Consider the following 24,062-nt stretch of genomic DNA (forward strand, 5'->3'; position numbering starts at 1 on the left):
TCCATGTCTCTCTCCGTTTAAATGAAGCTCTCACATTTTCTAATTTTCTCTATTCAACCTCTTACCAAAATTTGTTGCAGCTTCTCATGCCCCCACCTATCTGATTCAACAGTAACTATAACTAAGGCTGATTCTAAATCAAACTCAAAGAGAAAGAACTATGAACATGTTACTTTTATTTACACATAAGATAAGACAGACAGGTGTGCTGCTTGTGGCGAGAAGGGAACACTTCAGCATATTTTGAGTGCATGCAGAGTCAATCTTTCCAGTGGCATGTACACTTGGAGACATAACAACGTTCTCAAAGTTGTAACAGAAGCGGTTGAGCAGGGAGTACTGCAGCACAACTTCTCTCATGCCCCATGCTGCACAGAACATCGCATATCATTTGTGAAAGAAGGCCCTAAGTCAAGGGTGTACAGTGCAGGCCCACGATCAAGCATACTTTCTTCAGCCAATGATTGGTGTGTCAAGGCCGACCTAGATGGGAAAGGCAGTTTCCCGGAGCAAATAGTTTTCACCACATTGCCTCCAGATATAATCATCTGGTCTGACACCAGTAGAGAAGTGGTTATCGGTGAACTCACAGTCCCCTGGGAAGACAACATCGATGAAGCCCATGAGCGCAAATTAATCAAGTATGTAGAATTAAGATCAGAGTGCAGAGACAGAGGGTGGAAGGTCTCATGCTATCCATTCGAAGTAGGTTGCCGTGGCTTTATTGCGTTCACTTTCCAGGAGTGGCTGCGTGACCTTGGCTTCACTAGAAGAGAGATCAAGTCAACCAGCAGGGCTGTAGCTGAGGCAGCAGAGACAGGATCATCATGGGTGTGGACTAAGTACGTCCAGAGGGGCAGATAGTCGGAGAGTGTATCCATCTTTTGTAAACTCTTCAGTAGCTGCGTAGATACCTGAAGAGTAGACTATCTGTTGGATGGGAGCGACCAACAACTCTGATAGAGGCAGATGCCAAGTTGTTAAGCTCACCAGTGGGAAGTGGTGATTTAGCACTGCTGGCCCACCACCTCGAGGGAGTCTTGATCATAAGTGGGCCGAAACTCCTGAAGACAGGTGGCAGATCAACTGATGATCCCATTGATGATAGCACAGGACAGTTAACGTCTTAGTCCACACGTATTTTCAATTCTCAACTTTGTGAACTTTCTCTCCCATACATACCCTCAAGTTCCATAATATCAGTTTCCCTGAGGGATTCTAAACACAGGCAGTGAACTTGACCAGTTGGCATGAGCTATGTCATATAATTAAATGGGTTGAGGATTATCGTAATAACTGTATCTGAAGTAATTTTGTTTACAGGAATTTAATTAGTAAGAAAAATAATACTATGGAGAATGATTTTGTCTAATATGATGAAAGCAACCAATGTTAAAAGAGAACAAATAATAACTAAAAACTTAATTGATGATAAAGAAAAAAATGGCTGGTGATTCAGTGATCGTGATGTAAATGGCAGAGTGACTGCACAGTAAGATAAATTTCATTTTAATGATATGCTTTCACTTGTTAATCCATTAGTGAGTCTGTTCCAGTGATGCTTGGAGTTCTGCCAGTACAAATAGTTTCCCTGTTCCTGGTTATAAACGGAATGAATTAATGTCTGAGCAAATGTTTCCCTTAACCAAAATCTCAATCAGCATTGTGTCCATTATGAAACATGTAACTGACAAGAGAATAATTTGCAGAAATTTTAATTGTTTCACTTTATTCAAATTGGGGTGATGCCTGAGACATGCAGAAGTTGCTGACTGTTATCAAAGCCAGTGAGTTGTGACTTTTATATTGCAGCTAATCCGAATTTCTACCAAATCAACACACAGGGCTGGTAGAACCAATTACTTCAAACTAATGAAAAGAAAACTATATACTTTATATAATTAAGTACATGCCTACATTTCAGATCTGACTTATTTTATCCTTGAGAGTTCAACACCAACTTTACTAGGCCCCTAGCCTAATTGAAATCCACTAATTCTGACAAGGTAATATATTTCCAAAGTCAAATTTATAGCATGCACAGCTACTTCAATGAAATCTTCATCAGGACGGAGGCAGAAACAAAATATATCTAGTACAAATAAATAACGAGAATCCTGCACTGTTTAAGAAGCCATTTAGGAAGGGTGATGTCACTGTTACCATGTCCCTCGATCCACCTCCTTGTGGAATTTCATTTTCCCATTGTGGCTTTTAAGCTAGTTCATCTGCCTGCTTGTTCCCACCCTGCACGTGAGCTGTTTCGTTTTTATCAGTTATCCACAAATGCTTGGTTCAACTGATGTACCATCAATAACTCTCAGAGACGGGAGGCGAACGATAGGCTTTTGTTAGCTGCAAGAGACCACCACACAACATCCTGGAGACTGAGGGAGGAGCAGTGCCTCCAATTGCCTTTATCCAGGGGTCTGTGGGAGGAGCCACAGGAGCAGTCAGCGGGGGGGGGGGGGGGGTGTCCAGACAGGTATATGTAGTTCACCACAATACCAGAGAAAATGGCCAAAGAAAAGAGCGTAGGTCTGAGGATCCTTGAATTTCAGAATCAGAATCAGAATCACCGGCATGTGACGTGAAATTTGTTAACTTAGCAGCAGCAGTTCAATGCAGTAAACATCTTTCTGGGTGAGTGGTTGAGCTACCACAGTTGGTTATGTTACCGTTGTGAGAGCTAACAGGGAAGGTTTCCACCTTTTATTCTTCCTCCAATAACAACGACACAACATTATTCCACAAAGGAGTTTTATTACCTCAGCATGACCTTTTCAATGGTCTGACAGCATATATCAATGCCGTGCATGCGCAGTTTGGAGAATCTCTGTGCACATATCAAAGGGATTGTTAAGTTGAAGGTAAAGCTCTCACTCATTGTGCAAAGATTTGCCGGCTACTGAGTAGTCTGCAGCCACTTCAACCCATTCGGACTTATGACACCGGTAACCTTCCCACCCATCCTCTGCCTGACCCCAATCTACTTCCTACTTTTTCACCAAGAACTTGTTTCCCTCGTCTCTATTTTCAACTCCGAGGGAGAGTGATATCAAAATGTTTTTTTTAATCTCTCTTTTAGATCCTAGTTGATCCCACCAATCACACTGCTTTTTGGAAAAATGCAATATGATGTTGATATTACTTATTAGTAAACTGACGCAGATCAACACTTCTGACTGTCTAAATAGACGCAGAATAACGGATGCGTTGTATGCTGGCTCCATTTCAACCACATAGCTGTGCTCTCCAGTTGCAAATCAGTGCCAAAAGTAGTCTGCTGGTATATTAATGAAATCATCAATGTAGATGCAAGGGAAAGGAGAAACGGAAAGAGAACAAAAGGGATTATTGAGGAAAAGAGATGCTATAGAGAAGAAACAAGAGGGATCATATAAACAGATTAAAGGAGAAAAATATATGTTCAGGGCCAATAATGAGATGAGTCCGACAGACCAGAAGGGTACGAAGAATTCACCATCAGTAACACTACAAGACAGTTTTCTCCCATAGTCCAAAGTCTGTTGTCGGGTTAATTGGTCATTGTATATTGTCCTGTGATTAGGCTAGGATTAAACTGTGAGGTTGCTGGGCAGCTCTGTCAGAGGATGGAATCTTAGTAAATGCTGCACTGTAACTCAATAAATACTGAATAAATAGATATTTGCTCGTAGTTTCTTAAACACTTCTGGGTGGCATGCAATAGCTGTGATATTTTCAATGCATTTTGTTCCTGGGCTAAAGTGAGGGACTCAAAGAAAAACACTAATAAATCAGAACTGAAAAGTTTATAAATATACAAGTTAAAGGTAAGAAAAATAACTGTTAAATTAATTGCAAATGGCAAGGTATTAAACGCCTGCTAAAACAATCAATCCTGAATCACCAATGAAATGATATCAATAATAGCAAGGTGAATAAATCAAACCTAATTTGAAACATTCCCATTCACCTCTTTTAGTTCATGAAATATCTACCTTACATCCTATGATTTTGAACATTTTTTAAAGATTAAAAATTCTAACATGATTAAATTTTCCAATCAAATTGTTTTACATCGGTTAAAATCTTATTATGCTCCCAAGGTATCTGTTTCAACATCTATATTTATGGATTCCTACCACGATCAGTTTAGAGAGCAAACAAGCATCAGAGAGATTCTCTATATTCATGGATGTACTTTCTCATCATTTGAGGAACTTTCGGTTCCATTCTTTTTTCAAAAAGATTTCAAAACAAATTATCTACACTTTTATTTCATGCATAATTCTCATTTATAACTTTAATAACTATTTCTTGATAGCCTCTCCTACTGTTAATTAAATGAACAGGAAACAAGATAATTACCACAGGACATTGCCAAGCCTTTTGTCCTCCTCGCTTTTGACTTTAGGTGCCAGGATCTTGTGGTTCACATGACTGCAGCATCCCACTATCACCTCCACCCTGTCAGTTACAGAACCAACTAATTTCTGAAACTTCTTGAAGTCATCACCATTCCAAACATCAGATACAGGTGCTGCTGAAAACAGCCACCCAAAATATTGCATACTCTCTTTTGCCTCTCTTTTGGCAAGGCGTGCAATCTTGTCCAGGTGGAGGGATGCTGTCCAGCCCACCCATGCTCAGTGGGTGGGCGACATCATGTCCAGTCTATACCTTGAGAAGATCCATTATTCAACTCTCAATTCAGACATAAAGTTCCAAAAGGTGTGGGGGACCCTTCCTTGAATATTTTCAGAATTCCCAGCCAAGCTAAAGATTCATCCCTTCTTCCTTTCCTCTGCACATAATTCCCTGACTTTCAGCATTCTCCAGTAAAATTCTACAAACTCAGACGTGTAAACATACAACAGTGTATGGGTTAGGACAATACACCTTCTCTATACCGATGCAGCTCTGTGGGGATAAAGGTTCTATTTAACCCTTTTTGCTAATGAAATGACAGCTTGGCGATGGGAATTGGGAGGGGTAGGTCGGGGCAGGGAGGCAACCAAAGCACGATGGGTGCATCTCTTTCATAAATGTGAATTGTACATTTGTTATGTACTGCACAAACCTCCTTTGTACTATGCTTTCTTGATTTAAAAAAACAATAAAAATATTGCTGTGAAAAAAAAGTGTTGCATAAATTCCCTCAAAGATACTGTATGAGGTCATTAAGTTTTTTTTATATTTCCAGTTAAAGTAGAGCCCACTTTGGGATATATCTAGAAATATTAAGAAACAGGAATATTCACATATTTATGATTTCACTACAGATAATATCTTAGAATATTGACAGCTCATTCTACCAGCTACCTGCACCATCTAGTTTTCCATTTCGTCAAACCTCAACTGAAAAGTGTCAACAAGAGAACTATGTGCTGGCTCTTGTCACATATTATCCACCTTCCCTGCCCTTTCCAACAGGATTTTCTCTCCTTTATGGCCTTCATTCAGAAATTCAGCCAGCTACCAGTACTTTTCTTTAAAAGAAACCCTGATCTTTTAACTGGTAACAAAGATGACACAGGGAAAAATAACAAGCAACAAAATCCCTATTTAATGATTTTCTAGCTAGTCACTGTAGCCTAGTGGTGGTGAAGGGCTGAGTAGGGTTGCTGAAAATGTACTGCAAATTATTTATTATATTCTCAATCAGTGTTGACACTCAAATCTTAAATGCTCCATAAACATGTAAGTAATCAGTCATCTTCCATTATTTACCCTATCTATATGTAGAATTGTTCATAAAGAGTGCATTTCATTACACCAGAGTAGTTTCATATTCAATCTCTTCAAGAAGAACTCCTAAAGCAATCCTCACCCCAGCCATTAAACTCTTTATCATAGTCGGATCCAGCTAAGTGATTAAAAAAGTGAGTTGTTTACTCTTACCAAGTCAATACTATGTATTGCAATGAATGGCAAAAATAAGTTACAAAAAGTAATAATAGAGAGACGTTACAGGGCATCCATAGAGGTTCCATAGTCAGTGGGACTAACACTAACAAGAAATGTACTGCCATTTTGTGTAAATGAACAGGAAAATTAGACCAAGTAATTCCTTGTGAGTTTTGCCTCCACATGAGAATGCAGAATCAGTTCTTCAACATACTGGCTTTACTATCTACATCCATTTCTTATGCAATATTTTTGAGATGACCCACTTTTAAAGTATTTTATACAATTTTAGTAAACTTTGGAAAACAGATTGACAAAATCAGTTTGCGACCATTCACTGCGTCCAATCGACACTTCTCCTGGGAACGTTATATCAAAGGGAGAGGGAGAAGGAATGAAGGAGAGAGTGAGAGAGAGAGCGAGCGAGAGAGAGAAAGAGAGGAGACTGGAAATCAAATGTCATTCTTCATTTAAGTAATGCAGGCAATGATAGTCAAGAAGCCCTCTTCACAAAGAAATTGTTGTGGCTTTTATCAGTGACACATAAATTGTCTTCTGATAACTAATAAATAGATGACAGATCTGGGGAAATAAGTTTCGACATAGAACATAGAACAATACAGCACAGTACAGACCATTCGGCCCACAATGTTGTGCTAACCCTTAAACCCTGCCTCCCATATAACCCTTCATCTTAAATTCCTCCATATACCTGTCTAGTAGTCTCTTAAACTTCACTAGTGTATCTGCCTCCACCACTGACTCAGGCAGTGCATTCCACGCACCAACCACTCTCTGAGTAAAAAACCTTCCTCTAATATCCCCCTTGAACTTTCCTCCCCTTACCTTAAAGCCATGTCCTCTTGTATTGAGCAGTGGTGCCCTGGGGAAGAGGCGCTGGCTGTCCACTCTCTCTATTCCTCTTAATATCTTGTATACCTCTATCATGTCTCCTCTCATCCTCCTTCTCTCCAGAGAGTAAAGCCCTAGCTCCCTTAATCTCTGATCATAATGCATACTCTCTAAACCAGGCAGCATCCTGGTAAATCTCCTCTGTACCCTTTCCAATGCTTCCACATCCTTCCTATAGTATGGCGACCAGAATTGGACACAGTACTCCAAGTGTGGCCTAACAAGAGTTTTATAGAGCTGCATCATTAGCCCACAACTCTTAAACTCTATCCCTCGACTTTTGAAAGCTAACACTCCATAAGCTTTCTTAACTACCCTATCTACCTGTGAGGCGACTTTCAGGGATCTGTGGACATGTACCCCCAGATCTCTCTGCTCCTCCACACTCCCAAGTATCCTGCCATTTACTTTGTACTCTGCCTTGGAGTTTGTCCTTCCAAAGTGTACCACCTCACACTTCTTCAGGTAGAACTCCATCTGCCACCTCTCAGCCCACTTCTGCATCCTATCAATGTCTCTCTGCAATCTTCGACAATCCTCAACACTATCCACACCACCACCAACCTTTGTGTCATTTGCAAACTTACCAACCCACACATCCAGGTCATTAATAAAATCATGAAAAGTAGAGGTCCCTGAACCGATCCTTGTGGGACCCCACTAGTCACAACCCTCCAATCCGAATGTACTCCCTCCACCATGACCCTCTGATTTCTGCAGGCAATTCTGAATCCACCTGGCCAAACTTCTCTGGATCCCATGCCTTGACTTTCTGAATAAGCCTACATGTTATAAGTTAAATAAGATGAAACTTATTTCTTAATTCTTCTTTTACAGTGCATGGCAAGAACACACTTTTCTTAGAATATTGCATTTAAGAATATATATTGATTTCAAGAGATTTTATTTTGAGTCTATTTACAAACTTGACCAACAGTATAGAGTCTTTCTAAAGTTTATTACTTGCATGTATGGAATAGCTTTGCACTTTTAGCCACTTTAAGCTGATTGCCAATGGGAAAGTTGAACCATCTAATTTCAGATTCTCAGCATCAGCTGATGAGTTTGGTACTCTGAACGTGCTTACCATCTGTACTTACAAGACTTCAGTGGATCTAAGACAGGACACTTTTAAATTTCAAGATATTTTGTTTTTTAAAAAATAATAATCCTCCTATCAGTGGTCTGATGAATTGATGGTCAACTACTTGTAAATGGGTTTATCTGAGATTTTTGGTTTCCGTTCATTTATTTTCAGAAGGAACTGGTTTTACAAGCAGGAAGAGCCAATTTTCTTAGTAAATATCTAGATATTCTAAATGTTTTATAAGTTATAGACAGTGGTGCATATTGCAACTGTAAATTGCAATTCACTTTAATCTCGATTGTCAGTGCAAGTTTACTAACAGCATAAACATGAAGGTTACTCAAAAGCTACAAGTCAATGAGAAACAATACCAAATGCAACTATTATTATGCAGATAAACTTCATTATATTTTGAAAAGCTTGTAATTTCTATCTTTATTACGAACAACTTACCATTGTCAAATACAAATGTAGTGAGAAGCTTGCTGAGGATTGGTTAACCTTTTCTTAGATTAGTCATTGCTGTTTGCCCACGTTTTGCCTGGTAGATTTTGAACTTGATGATTGGTAGCTTTTAGATAATATTTACTAATTGCTGGCTGGTGTATAGCCCAACTGTTCATCTGTTACTTGCTGCTCTTTTCCGCATGTGATTTTTTACACCATCCAGAGCCAACTGTGGTACTAAATCTTGCGTACAGAAAATCATCAGACCTTGAGAATGATAGGGGAGGGGGGAATTATTCAAAATACTTCACAGTTAAAACCAAATAATGAATTCCTAGACTGCAGGAATGGCACAGAGGTACAGCAATTCATGAAAATTACCCTTCCTTGCATTGATTTTATCTACACTTCTCACTGCCTCAGCAAAGTAGCCAACATAACCAAAGACCCCAGGTCTCCCTTCTCCCTCTTCCTGTTGGGTGGAAGATACAAAAGCCCGGAAGCGTGTGCCACCAGGGTCAAGGGCAGCTTTTATCCCTCTGTTATAAGACTATTGAACTGACCCCTTGTATGGTAGACTCATGAACTCAAACCTGCTTCATCATGGCCTTTCATGCTATTGTCTACCCGCACCTGCACTGCACTTCCTCTGTAACTATGACGCTATGATCGGCGTTCTGATTTTGTTATCCCTTCTACTGCCTTGATGTAATGAAACAATTTCCATGGATGACAAGCAAAACAAAATTTTTCATTGCACCTCAGTACGTGGGACAATAATAAACCAGTGTGCCAATTTGCTAATTTACCAAATCCAGCACGAAAAAAATACATCAGTTCAGAGACGACTCTCAAATGTAAAGTGGTAATGAGTGGAAGGATTTGAAGTGAACGTTTTGGAGGGTAAAGGTATATTGTCTAAAGGTTCTGTCAGCTGATTAATCCAAAGGAACAGCAGTGACCAATGCAATGACATCGCAAGAGTTGTCAATCAGCATTGAACTCACTTGCTTAAGTACTCCAGCTCTAGATTTTTCCCTTGGCATTTGCTCATCCCCATGTGTGGGCATTGCCCCAAGGCAGCGAAGGTTTGATATCACTGTTTTCCTTCTCCTAGAAGAGCAGCCAACCATGGTTGATGAGCCCCATCTGCCCGAAGTGACTAGTTTTAAGGAGTAACCTGCATTTGCCCTTTCTCGCATCAGTAAAAATGGTTCAGCAGGGCTTACTAACCAAGCCACAGGTGAAGGGCAGGAGCTGGACTTGGTTGTCAGAGGCTACTTGAGATGCACGCCTTTGGGAGTAACAGGTAGTGGAAGCTTGTCCCTGCTACCACCACCCCTCTGGTTATAACAACCTTGAGAACCACCACAATATAGACCTACACTAAAATATTTTTACTGTACAGTAAAAGGAGTGGTTCCATACAGTGGGCCTTTGACCCAGAGACACAGTGAGTTATCAAGCATGTCACTCTTACATCTTTCAGACAATAGAAAAGCAAGAAATTACAGGCACAGACCATTCCTGCCAGTTTCATTTTGTTTTTGATAACCCAGGAAAACTAATATTAAAGTTTTAATATGCAGGATAAAAATCATCAAAACTATGACTCAATCAAACTCTCTGTACAATTTGCTGACACCCTTAGTAACATTCATACCAAAACACTAAACTTAGCTCAAAGAAGTATTCTTTCATGCCCTGTGAGCTCTGCTCCAAACAAGCTAAGCAATCAACCAGTCTTGTACATTTAATATTAACATCTAAAATTACTAGATTTGATCATATTCTACACTTGAATATGCCAACTTATCGAGTACTGGTAAGGTGTGCCAGTGTTTCATCTCCAATCATCAGTTATATAGTCTTTTAACACAAAGGAACAATTTTAAGGAGCTGAAAAAGATGATTTTAAAAATGGATGGTGAGGCCATGAGTATATCTGGAAAAAAAGACGAGAGTTTTTCTAATCTGAGGTGTTACCATAGCAGGAACTTTTCAAAGCAATATAGGTCGGCAAGCAATGAAATGATGAATAAACTGAACATGGTGTGGGTTCGGCTGCAGTCACCAGAATGTTGAACATGCTCACATCGATGCAGGGAGAAAGACTGGAGACCAGCCAGAGGAAGGTTAGATTTGTCGCCCAATAGTTAAAGGGCTTGGATGAGGTTATTTCACCACACAAATCTAAGTGTAAAATTAGTTATTGCTTCACAGAAAAAAAATGAATCAGAAAATCTTAAATCAATAGGAATATTAAGTAATAAAAACACCTGAAATAATGTATCAATCCCATATTCTAGCAATTTCGATTTATGCTGGAACCATGGAAAATGAGTCAAACATTAGGATTTGCATCCAGAATTTTGATAAAGAACATGGTAAATAACAGGCAATTTCTAGAATTCCACTTTAGGCCATCAATGATTTTACAACTATTGTGATATAATCAATTAGGATAACTAGGAAATACATTTACTTCCCAGTCATTTTACTCACGTCAAAGGAAGCAAATCCTTCCTATAATGATCTGACTCCTGATAGTCTTCCCATGAAATCATTGATTGAGAAAATGTACAATAACATCCACTGCATTTAACTGTATTACTAACTCAGATTAATTGTATTAACATGAGTCACAAGCTGATCTGGAATTATTAATCAATTTTAACTTGATTCAATGCCTATATGAGCTCCATTCAGCTTTGGTTCTTAGGGTGATAAAATATAAAAAAGAAATTAAAGCACGTCATTTTCCTATGTTTGAAAAGCAATCAAAATTTGAAGTAACTACTTAAAAGACCAATCATCCTGGATCGTAATTTTCCTCTGATTAAAATTTTTCCTAAATATGCTTTATGCTTGGCTCCCTATCTCTGCAATCTCCTCCAGGCTGACAACTCTGTGATAAATCTATGGACCCCCAATTCTGAGCTATTCCTTCCCTTCAATTTAAATTGTCCTACAATGGACAGATATGCTTTCAGATGCCTAAGACAAAAACTCTGGAATTCCCTCCCTATATCTTTGTAATTTTTCCCCTTTTGGCCAAGCTTTGCCCATCTGTCCTCTTCATGTGGTTAGATCTCAAATTGTGCCCAACAATATTCCTGTGAAGTGGCCTCTACTTACCAAGGGAGTTCACTGCCAGTATAATTACTGCTGTTTCTATCACCCCACCCCTCCGTGCCAGAGCTGGTGAAATACTGCAGGAGATCTATGGCGCCATCTGCTGCCCCGGTGGTGTCTTCAATCATGACAACTTAAAAACAGTCCTGCCAAGGTTCTACCAACATGTCAACTTCTCAACCAGTGGAGAGAATATATTAGACCTGGTTTATGCCAATGCTCATGGAGCGCACAAGGCTGTTCCCCCCCCCCCCCCCACCGCACATCACCTTGGATACTCAGACCACTTATCCATTTTGCTAATCCCTGCACACAGACCACTGGTTAAACAAGTCAAACCAGTTCGCAGGGAGATCAGAACCTAGCCAGAAGGTGCCACCTCAGCGCTGCAGAACTGCTTCAAAAGCACAGACCAGAGCATATCCAGGAAGATGGCTACCTATGAACATTAATGAATATGTATGATCGGTGACTGGCTACATTGAAAAGTGCATTGAGGACGTAACGGTGATTAAACGCTACACTGCTTGGGCATACCAGGAACCATGGCTGACTGCAGAGGGTCATGCATTGCTTAGGGATCGGGAAGATGCCTCCAGATTGGGGACAGGACAACTCTGAGCTCAGCAAGAGCTGTGCTCTCCCATACCACCAGCAAGGCAAAGCTTAAGTACGCACAGAAAATCAACTGACACCCTTGTGACACCAGGGAAACCCAGCACATTTGGCAAAGTATACAAACCATCACCAATTACAAGTCCACCCTCCGTGTCAATGAAGGTGACGACTCCCCTCCTGAAAGGCTAAGTACAATTTGACAGACTGAATGACGTGACATTAAGGAAAGCCCCCTCTCCCCCCCGAGGAACAAACAGGCACCCTGTCTGGCTGCAGCCAAGATGGAGAGGATGCTAGTTCGGGTAAACTATGCGGGACCAGCAACATACTTGGTCAGAGGCCGAGGGACTGTGCAGCCCAGCTAACAGAGGTCTTAGCGGACATCTCTCTCTGAAATAGCCCACTGGCCCTGCAGGCTTCAAGGCACCCATGACCATTCCATTCCCCAATGGCAACTGACCCAAACAAGTACCGCCCAGTGGCACTGAATTCAACAATCATGAAGTGCTTTGAGCAACTGTTAAAGGGTCGTATAAAATCCCACCTCCAGCTACCTTGGACCTTTTCCTATTCTCCTGCTGCTCAAGCTGGTTCCCAGATGACGCCAAAGCCTCAGCCCTCCACTCCATCTTGTCCCACCTAGAAAACAATGCCTCATACGCCAGGATATTGTTCATCAACTTCAGCTCAGTGTTTAACACAATCATACCTCAGTGGGTAAACTGTCCTCAACGGGACTCAACACCGCTCCCGTAACTGGATCTTGGACTTCCTGACCGAGAGACCCCAGTCGGTCAAAGTTGGCAGCAGCATCTCAAGCTCCATCACGCTGAGCACTGATGCCACCCCGAGGGTTCGTCAGGCTGCTGTCTCTCGGAATGTACCGCCAGACTCAGCTCAAACCGCATCATCAAGCTCGCTGATGATACAACAGTGGTTGGCAACAATGATGAGTCGGCATACAGAGGGGAGCTGGAGAGGTTTGTCGATTGGTGCAAGAACAACAGCCTGAGTCTCAACGCGAGCTAGACAAACGAGATGATTGTGGAATCCAGGAAGGCACAGAACGACCACATCTGCACATCAACAAGGATCCCTACCACCCATCCCACAATCTGTTTGACCCACTACCGTCAGGAAGGAGGCACAGAAACATCGGGATGAGGACTGGCGAACCGGGTGACAACTTCTTCCCTCGGGCTGTGAGACTGATGAGTACCCGCCACCATCACTAGGACAACAAGCTGATTAAATGTTTACTGTATTGTCCACTGTTTACCTGTGCTGCACACTGCGTGCTTTTTGAATTTATCTTTTATTAACTTATTTACGGTAATATTTCGTTTTGTCTGCTGCATGTCGTAAAGGGGCTGGAAGAGTATTGTTTCATTTGGTTGTACAATATATATGTGCTGTCAGATCACAATAAACTTAGAACTTGAAACAGTGTTCTTCCAGCCTCTGAACATTAAAGGGCATGGTGCTAACATTAATGTTCAGAGCTCTTACTGACTTTCTGCCTTCAGCTGGGTCAAACCCTCAGCACCCATTAAGTATACAACACAACACTGCCTGATGTTATGTATAAAATATTAGTATTGCCACTTTGAATAACTGAAACCATGGTGGGATAAAGGATTATTACTTAGCTTATTATTATTGTTTCAGGCTTCATGGGAGAGTTGGATCAGTGCAAGATTTCTTCACTCCGACATTAGGCTGTAGGATTACCAAGCATATTATTCTCCTGATGTATTTGCAATACATGGAAACCAAAATCACATCTATCTGGAGAAACGTTCACAAGTCAAGCCAAAGATAGTTTGAGCTTCTGGACTTTAAATGTTTCCTTCCCATTTGACCATTTGCAGATAAGCAACGCCACCTGCGCTGCTGCTGCCCCCACCATCGCCCTTCTCGGCCCCCAAACACGGGCCTTAAAGCTATTGTCAACTCCATACTTTCGAAATCTTTGGTTTAACCCCTGACAGCAAGTAAAACTGATGAATTTGAACGGGTCAAAATATGCAAATGAAAGATTTTATAGAAATCAACCTTCTGACGAAAATTGTTCGACTTGAAACGTTAACCCTTTTGTTTCTCCCCTTCACGATGGCCGACCTGTCGCCCACCTGCTCCTGTTTCTCTTTGATGTTCGCGCTAAGCCTTTATCCGATGTAGCATTGTCTCCCTCTGGTGGATCTAATTGCACTCACAACCCGAAAACATTTACACGGCAACAAGAGAATGGGCAGCGAGTCAATGAAAAAATCACTTAAACAGCACGAAGTTCCTAATATTAATTCACAGGATGGAAGTTTGGACTACAAAAATATTCAAATTTCATGTTGTACTCTGCAGTAGACAGATATATTTTAATTAATTTTATCGGTGATTTTAGACGCTCCATATAGAAATACGATTATCCGCTTTAACGTTACATGACCCAAGTTTGTTTTATTAGATTCTCTAGATAGGAATATGAAAACAGTGAGCAAACGGAATGTTTTTAAATACCGGATCAGCCAAATATTTAGCTCTTTACTGGAAGCAACGGCAGAAAATGCATTTGAAAAGGTATTTGCTCCCCACGCCTATTATGCAGATAACATCCTTCAACAATGCTTCAGTTTACTGAAACCCAACAGGTAAATAGATGATGGTGGAAAGTAAATTACCAAGTAACATTAACCCAGAAGCTTATAGCCGATTGCTTTGTATTGACACTTAGCTGCACGGTGAACTGAAACAATTATTAACACGAAATTCTGCAGATGCTGGAAATCCAGAGCAACACACAGACACACACACACACACAGCGTGCGTTTTGGACATGAACTCAGCAGGTCAGGCAGCATCTATGGAGAGGAATAAAACAGTTGGGATAAATTTAAGATTTTTTAAATAAAATATAAATTTATCAATTCTATTGAAGACAAACTCTTTCGCCATTCTGTGAAGCCCGTGCTGTGGACAGGGAATTGATCAGTCGTCTAAGTGGTTGATGGAGTACTGTCGATCTGAGTGATCAGCGGTGACGAACGCTACGTGTTTCTGTGATTAGGAGGAGGACCAATTGGCAGTGAAGGACGAAATAGTGCAATTAGCGGCAGAATAACTTTATGACGACCTTCCCGGGGTCTGTAATTACAGATACTGCCCCTTCTCTTTCTTTAGACGCCGCTGGCATTGCTTTGGGTGTCACGTCCCGTCGTTAAACACAGCCAGTGCCGAGCAAATGAGCAACCCGACTCCCTTCCGGTCCACCCAGCTCCTTCACCAAACCGTCAATACCCACTCCGAAAAGTTTGACACTCAACCTGATTAAGACTAGACAGTTTTTTTTAACTTGATTGATTTTACCTGCCAGCGCTTTTTCCAAGAAACATTCGGGGCAGTGCGATTGCGCGACCCGTGGCAGTGATCACCGAAAGTTGGAATTACAATACTGGCAAGAATTTTAAACACGCGATGGCCTTTTATTCAGCTAAAGCCATAATTTTATTAATATATATCAAGTACTTAATACGTTATATCAATGCATTTTACAGGAAATATGATTACAACTTCTAAGAGTGCGCTATGTATCTCAAAAGGCGCACGGGAACTCTAGTGGTGTTGTCTGAACGTAATGATGGCACCTGGAATATGTACGATAGCAAGGCAAGCATGTGATGTAAATGTGCGAGTCTGTCGCTTTCTGTGCTGTGGAGGTGGCGGGCGCACGTTCCACTTTGTTGGTCTGCAGCTCTGCCTGTGGGGGACACGCTCGCTCTCAAACTACCTTCATGTCGATATCTACGGTTGAGTGCGTGGGACTATTGTCTGAAGCGTTTGAAAGGTCCGGTCAACGACTAACGAGATATGACGTTTTCAAGATTTTAGCGCTGACAAGCTGCTGTTAGAAGTAGGTTTGCCAACACCCAGAGGAAAGGGCCCATTCGCCCTGATTAGACAACGAGCCCCCTCCGCCGATTCCATTCTAGTCCGAGAAACCTTACAACACTGACATGGCTTTAATTAAGGCGGTTTAAAGGGCTCCGTTTCCATCTCGTTCAGAGGCTGGGTCAACAATAATCACACTTACTCAAGTGTTACAACCGAGGTTCAGGCGCTTAATCCAGTGATGTAAATCCATTTGGTTGACCCCTCCCACCACCCTCCCCCCCCCCCCCACCGACAAAAAAAACAGCGATTAATGTCTGCCCGTAGGTTTTGCGGAGTTTGACATACAACAGGCATAGTGAGCACGCTAAGTGGATAAGAAACACGTTTTATGTAGGGGTGTGTGCGTGTAACTGGGGAAAGGAGGTCAAGCTGAGGCGGAATGGGGCTCCTGTGTGAAATGCCTAGAGTAGGAACCGACACGGAGAGTTGTCGTGTGAATAGTGTAACCTTTATAAATGGAAATCAGACATTGAAGAGACACTGGCAGGAGAGAGAGACAAGCGGTAGCTTGTGCGGAGCGCTGATGCAGTGAAAGCCGAGCGAATAGAGAGAAAACCCGGTTGATAGAATCCGTAAGAAAGGTTGAAGATAATTCGGGTGCTGAAAGAGCGGGGAACGCATCCGTCAATGAAAATTACAGCATCACAAAGCCTCTGACAATCCCGCTCCGGGGAAGCTCGATGAAGGCAAGAGCGCCCATTGGCTTGTGGGGGCATCAAACTCGTTCCCCAATGGTGCCAATCGCATTTTGGCACAAGCGAGGAACAGGGCAGGAGCGTTGTGTCCGTCGGAAGCAGCCTTTGTGTGAATATGCGTGGCGCTCCAACATGCGAGTTGCAGTGGCCCCGCTAGTCCATTGCTGACCGCTGGGCTAAGTGACCTCTAATCGGCGCTTTCTCCACACATTCGAAACAGGAGGATTTCCCAGTCCGGCTCAGCCAAGCTGGGTTCTTCGTCAAATGTCACCTCAGCTGCGCCAGAAAAAAAAAAGCAGTCAGGTCCAGTGCAGTTTGATAGAATGTCCCGAAAATCAACTGCACCAGCCCCACATCCAAAAAAAAAGAAATCTGTGGAAGTAATGAAGTAGGGGGAGAATTAAATACAGGTCCACGGAGTATTTCCGTAACAGATTTGCAATTACAGTAGGGTCCTCGCAAACTGGCATGCACATGCCAACACCCGGGCACATATGGGCACAGTGTGCGCGCACACTGCAACGTGGAGACATAGTTAAACATGTTCGAACAGCGCTCACTAGGGAACATAAATTTCTCCAAAAATTAACTGACTTGGTAGCAACAATTGGGAAATATAGAAACTTGTTCTTAAAATGGGGATGGTCTAAGCGAGGTACCTCCTAGCGTTCCTCCACCGCCTGTGTCATTCAGGCTAATTTACACGATCACTGCGTGGTTGGCTGTTCCGCTGTGTCGCCTCAACTTTTCTTCTGGAACACGGGCGGGTCACCGGGTAACAATCCCGCCCTCAAACCCAGCTGCAACGGACTTGAAAAGTTCAAGCGGGAAACTTCCGACCTTTATCTCCCTCACCTTGGCGAATCGAAGGCGGGTCTCTGCCGGTTGTGAGCTGTCCGTAACTGAGCAAATCCTCAAACACATCCCATCGAATAGAAACACCCAGCTGTGGAGGGGTGGTCACACCGGACCGAGCCGCGCCAACCTCGCCGAGGATGAGACAAGCGTGAGATCGAGCATCGAGGTGGGAGCGGAGTGTGTGCTCAGTCTAACGTGGAAGGGCTGCGGGCTGTTTCGCTCACTGCCCGGGGAAGGTCTCTCTCCTTCACCACCTCACACGAAGACAAGGCAGGACTTTTTCTGCCTCATTTATCCATCGCTGAGCCCTCCGGTGTCAAGTCGGCGCCTAGGCAGGGGTCGGCAGTGATAAAAGTTGCTGCAGTTGCGTTGTTTCTTTGTAGAACGGCGAGTGTCTCGGAACTCCCTTTATCCCACTCGCCGCCACCTCCTCACCGGATCCCCCTGGACGCCGCCCGCGTCCTCGGCTCTGCCTTGGCACTTTCAGAGGACTCGCCACGCAGCGGACGTGCTGTCCTCGCTCCCCGCCATCGCCTCTAGACACGAGTCAGTGAAGGAGAGACCCGCTCCCATTCCCGCCCGAGTGACGCGAATTCCAGGCACGCCCCCCCCCCCACCAGCTCCCGCCCACGCCGACACACACACACCGCCCTCTGGAGGAGTTCCTATTTCTCCCCAACCCGCTCCACTTCCACCTCCGCTATCACTGGCAGCGGCCACAGTCCTTCGCTTTTAACTTTTTTGCGTTCTTCTGTTAGGGCGAGGAGCAAACCAGGGTTCATCTGTTTCCTCCGCTTCAGCTCCCCTGCTTTTGTTAGAAATAACGCGGGAGGATTAGCCGCGATTCAGCTCACTGGAGTCTCGCCCGCAACCTTATGCTGCATTAACCTCTCTGACCAACAGAAGGATGCAGGGGCTACACTTAGTGCTGAAATTTTAATTCGGCATTATCTTCAGAGGTCTCCCCCGAGGATTCTTTAAGTTGTGAGATCTTTGTTGCGGAGTATCGCCGTCGGTACTCAGAAACACAGCGCCTTGCTATAAGTAGCCGGCAGAGATTTCATGCATTGTGTGTAACACCAAGTTACCTGGGCTGCAATCCGGACCGCAGCTGTGTGAGGGCTTGGAGCGGTCCAGAACACTTCTGTCTGATGCCTGTGGGGATCTTTCCCCCGACCCGTCCGGTTTGGACAGATTCCGCCTCAAATGCGCCCTAGTAATGCGGCTTTGTTGAAGCCAGCGTTGAGCTTGAAACTGGCTGTGGACCCGTTCAAAGCTCATCTGGGTAATCTATGCGTGCTAGCCTACTGACTTAATTGAATGCAAACATTTTAAATGTGTTAGGTTTAATTTTGTCCAAAATGAGTGTCGGAAACCGTAGCTCGCTGTCCCGGTCATGAGCCAGTGGCTTTGCAAGCCTCCGAGCTTCGCCAATGCACCGATCTTTCTGTTATGAGGGGCTCCTGAAAGCAACTTGACCGAGAAGGTGTTGGTCCACCTCCTGACTACCGATGGGTTTCATTTACTGGTGAACGTTAAGCGGAACTGCAAGATGTCGTATTTATAAAGACCTGAAACAAGGGCACCGAAGATCAGACTTCAGCTACGATTGCATTTCCCACGGAAATTCCTAAAACCATGTCATTCTTTCATTGCGGCCTCGATTGCGAACGGGCTCTGTCACATTTATCACCGGCTCTGCGCGCGGCATGGATAGAATTAACCCTTTCTGCATCTCTCCAGAATTATACACCAACCAAGACCCAGCCTTCCCAAGGACTATTCCTGACTACTTTCCCATGCGATTCAGAGTGAAATCTGAAATAATAAAGCGAATATACAAAAGGTTGCATTCCACACAGCTTACTTTTACTTAGTGTTGGGGGGGGGGGGGTAATCAAATTACAGAAATTTAGGGCTAATAATGGATTAACATGATCAAATCTAGCAATTAATGAAGAGTTGCCTCAAGGTGGTATGACTGGCTGTCAATAAATACAAACGGAAAGGCTGATGTTTTTAAATCTTCCTTCGATACTGTTTTGTTCGTTGACATTAAAAAAACTGCACGCCTGATTAAGAAAAGCATATTAGTTTTAGCACTATAAGGGATTTAATTAACAATTCAAGATGAGTCACTATATAAGAATGTTTGGTTGACAATGCATTGAGAAAATGCCAGTTTTGCAGCAGTGTTAACAGCAATGTGGCACAAATAGCCGGCCAGGCAGCATGAGAATCCGAATCAAGTTTAATATTAGCGGAATGTGTCGTCAAATGTGTTGTCTTTGCGGCAGCAGTACAATGCAATAGATTTTGGAGGGGTGGGACCGTGAACTATAGTAAGTATATATAGATATATCCATCACTAATATATATTAAGAAGTTAAATTAAAAAAGTAGTGCAAAAATAAAAATTAAATGTAGTGAGGTAGTGTTCATTGGTTCAATGTCCAACCAGAAATCGGATGGTGGAAGGGAAGAAGCTTTCCTGAATCGTTGAGGGTGTACCTCCTTCCCGATGCTGCCAAATGAGGACAAGGCATTACCTGGGTGATGTGGGTCCTTAATGATGGATGCCGCCTTTTTGAGGCATCGCTCCTTGAAGATGTCCAGTATAATAGGGAGGCTGGTGTCCATGGTGTAGGCTAATGCGACGTTAAGAATTGGTACGAATGTAATAGTACTTGAAGATGGTATAGTGTTACCTGCCAGCATTACAGCATTGGTCAGTGAAGATTAGACATGGATTGACATTCAGTCTTAGTGACAGTCAATTCATTAATAACCCACAATATCGTATTCGTGATTAATCGACAGGATGGCGTCGTTGAGTGACTGACATGGTGATACAGTGATCGGATTTGACTGCATTATGAATAATTGACAAAGTGGTATTGGGACAGCAGAACTGAGGACAAACACGTTTGTAATCACCGACTGGTACTCAGTGAGTAATTTACTCCACGTTTTCAGATTAGGCTTTGCGTTGAGTTCTGGATAAGATGTTCCCCACTATAGAGGGCAATGATGCACTGCGTAACGTGTACGTTACTGATTCAAAATATGAATCCCCTCTGGGCAAATAGTATAAGAGACGACATTATTTCGAAACTATACCCAGTTCAGGAAGATGAAGCGGTACAACAGAGTGGGTGGAATTAATTTTATGTTCTCTCATGGATAAAGTTACGGTAAAGTCCCTGATCTTTTTCTCAAATAAGAATTGTCCCTTTTATCAAAACGGAGTCCGCAAGTAGTTTATCTTGCGCCGCAGTAAACCCTGTGTAACTCTCGAGGCTTTCAGCTAATTAAATATTTATCATTCTTTATCCAGTGTTTTCATTGGCCATCTCTGCGGAGTTTATCTATTAAGAATCGCCATAAATCTAAACTCCCAAACCAGCTTCCCGGAAAACGCATTTGTGCGCGGGTTTATTGATGCATGTGTGTGCTTCCTGTTGTCTATGAGGAGACTGGATTTGTAAATGAATGCAGCGTCGCCCTCTTAGCAGAGCGGCGAACTACTGTCGGGACAATGTCCACGTTTCTATAGAACAGTGGACATTGTGCTGGCTCATTCCTCTCAGTCATTCGCACTATTGTGCCCTGACCAAGTGTGGCGGACATTGCACAAAGTTACTTTACAAAACCGTCTCCGCCCGCTCAGTCTTGTGTGGGAATAGAACTCCAGAAATGCGCAGAAATATGCGGATAAATGGTCCGAGAGGGAGCCAACAAGCCCTCATACGGCGTGGACGCAGTATCAATACGGGCAGTAAAAGTAAACATGTGGTTTGATAATGAAGCTATGCCCGAAAAGAAATAAACGGACAGCTCGCTAGAGTAACTCAGCGGGTCGCGCAGCATCGGTGGTGATGCTGCGTCAGGTGAGTCCCGATGCAAGGTTGCGACCCTCACTTTGCCTCCACTGATGCTGCTGGCTCCTGCCGTTCCTCCAGCTCTCTGACATATCCTCGAGATTCCAGGAACTGCAGTCCTTTCTGTCTCCTGTGAAATCCTGCCTGATCAACATAGAAACGCATCGGCAGGACCCCTTACAAACCCTTTTTCCCTCCACCTTCTCCAGCCTACCGCTTTTGAGGGTAACTCGTCAAATCGCAATAGGCCCTAGTTATCCTTCAGGAATGCAAAAAAAAAAGGCTGCAATTCATTGAAATTCTTTTAAATTCTTCCTATTCTACTTCCACTGTAGTGTAATAATCTACTTTAATCGAATCTACCACAATAACGTTCTACTGTTCGCTGCTCTAGGTAATGTCTTACAAACTAATAAACTGAAGTAAGTTCCCAGGAACAAAAATATAAAAAGTTTCGAGGCACTGTTTTGGGTTTTGTTTGTCTGTGCTATTATATTTATAGATACTCATGTATGTGTGTTTGCATATATAGATATACAGTATGTATACAGTACTGTGTAAAACTCTTGAGCACATATATATACTGTAGGTAGGGTGCCTAAGACTTTTGTCAGTACTGTAGTAATTTTATGTATTACACTATACTGCTGCCAAAAAAAAACAATATATATGAGTGACGACAAACCCGATTCTGATATGGGTCTCTTTTGAGAACTGAGAGTGGGAAAGGGCATGATTTTCCTAATCATAGTTAGGAAAAGGGGAACACAGAGCATAGAAAATCTACAGCACATTACAGGCCCACAATGTTGTGTCGACCATGTAATCTACTCTAGAAGCTGACTAGAATTTCCCTACTGCATAACGTTCTATTTTCCTAAGCTTTCTTAAAAGACTCTATTGTATTCTGGAAAACAGAGCAGGAAGCACTAGAGAGACATTTTGTAATGATCAATAAATCCAGTTGTTTGGAGTCAAACAACCTGGCCTGGTGTCTCAGGACTGTGTGTGTCTGCATCTGTGCAGCCCACACTCACCCCCCACTCCCCCCCCCCCCACTCTGGATCTCCCACCTGTCCATCTGTCTCACACTCCATTTGTGGTGTTCCACCCTCACAACATCCTTTGCTCCCACAGGATTTAGAAACTCACATTGTCCGCTCCAGACAATGTCTGGGTTCCTTTGGGTTATTGCTAGGCGATAACAAAACATTGCCAACTGGTAAGAAGATTGTTATGTAGTTCAATGTTGAGCCCTTGATTGGGGTGACTACATAACAAATTTTAAATGAATCCAGGGTTCTGACTGCCAGCACTCCCCATGACAAATGGCTGGTGTTAGTTACTCCTTACTTATTTTTTATTTCTTATTTATTAATCTCATGTGCATTGAAACATACAGTGAAATACATATTTTGCATTTGCAATATAAAGAGGTGCTGGGGGCAGCCCACAAGTGTCATCACCATTCTGGTGCCCACAATGCTCAGCAAAGCAACAGCACCCCTTTTCCGCCAAACACACAGAGATGGGGCCTCCAACCACAGGACAGTCCACCTCTGGGCCTCGGACCTCCAAATCGTGACCCTAGAGTAGCAAGCATTGCGCCTCTGACCTCCATACTCGCTGGTCTCAGGGCTTTGATTACCAGTCTTCGACCCAGGACTCACCGATCAAGGCCCTCAGCCTTCAGAAGCAGCCAACAAATTTTGCACCTCCAGTCCTAGTACTCGCTGATGTCAGACTTCTGACCTCAGACCCACCAACCTCAAAGATCACGAGCCCTTGTTTTTGGGACCCACAGACCTCAGATCTCTGTCCTTGGTTTCCAACTGCAGAACATTCCAATCTGAACACACACCGCTGGCTCTTCCCCCATCTCTACATTTACAGTCCCTGTCCTCTTGCTCCCCTCATCACTGTCCCTACCCCTAACTTGGACTCTTTTTTTTCAGTGAGCCCTGATGTCTTGCGACAATCTGGCCCTACGCTGTGTGTAATGTTAAAAGATTCACATGACAGGTCGTCATTATTTTGTTGCCAGCATCATCTTGTTCAGATGGATTTTTTGGCAGTGAACCACAGTGTCTTTCTGCAGCAGCCCTTCCATTGGTGTACTGACTTACTTGCTGCCCATTACGCTGCTGGCGGTTAGGGCAGCAATGAAGGTCCTCCGTCTCTGGTGGTGTTCAGGGCTTGCGTCACCATCTCGGCAACTTCCTCTCAGTGTTCACTACTGTCAGTCATGCAAGTCCTGGGTAGAGACTCAGGAATACCATCACACTGGAATGTAGAAGGATTCTTCATTGCTGTTTTGGTAACAGTGTTTTTATGACCAGTCAAGGTTGCTAGCTCTGAGATGAATTCCCCATCCAGGAGCACATGTGGACTACTCTTTATCTGGCCTCTACTCTTTGACCTGTTTGGCATGGATGACCTTACCAAGAGTCAAAGCATAAAGCCCTGACTCCAGCCAACAGAGCTCTCTGGGTCACTGAGCACGAAAGCCTCCAAACCATGATAAGGTTGTGTTCCTCTTGAAGGATTCCATTTGTGTCAGAACACCATTCCTCCCCCCACCCCCAAAAC

At 43.2% G+C, this 24,062-nt stretch overlaps 1 protein-coding gene across 4 annotated transcripts in view; it reads right to left on the reverse strand.

Moving 5' to 3' along the window:
• Nucleotides 1-18,167, reverse strand: part of LOC140741864 (chemokine-like protein TAFA-4) — a 316,916-nt gene extending 298,749 nt beyond the window's left edge. For 3 of the 4 annotated variants that reach the window (XM_073072353.1, XM_073072351.1, XM_073072354.1), the window contains exon 1: nt 17,394-18,167. The gene's annotated coding sequence lies outside the window, so the exon portion shown is untranslated. The remainder of the gene's footprint in view (nt 1-17,393) is intronic. The other variant, XM_073072352.1, reaches the window with a different exon arrangement.
• Between the last annotated feature and the right edge of the window lie 5,895 nt (nt 18,168-24,062).

The sequence above is a fragment of the Hemitrygon akajei genome, chromosome 19 (assembly GCF_048418815.1).
Source record: "Hemitrygon akajei chromosome 19, sHemAka1.3, whole genome shotgun sequence".
NCBI classification, from domain to species: Eukaryota; Metazoa; Chordata; class Chondrichthyes; order Myliobatiformes; family Dasyatidae; genus Hemitrygon; species Hemitrygon akajei.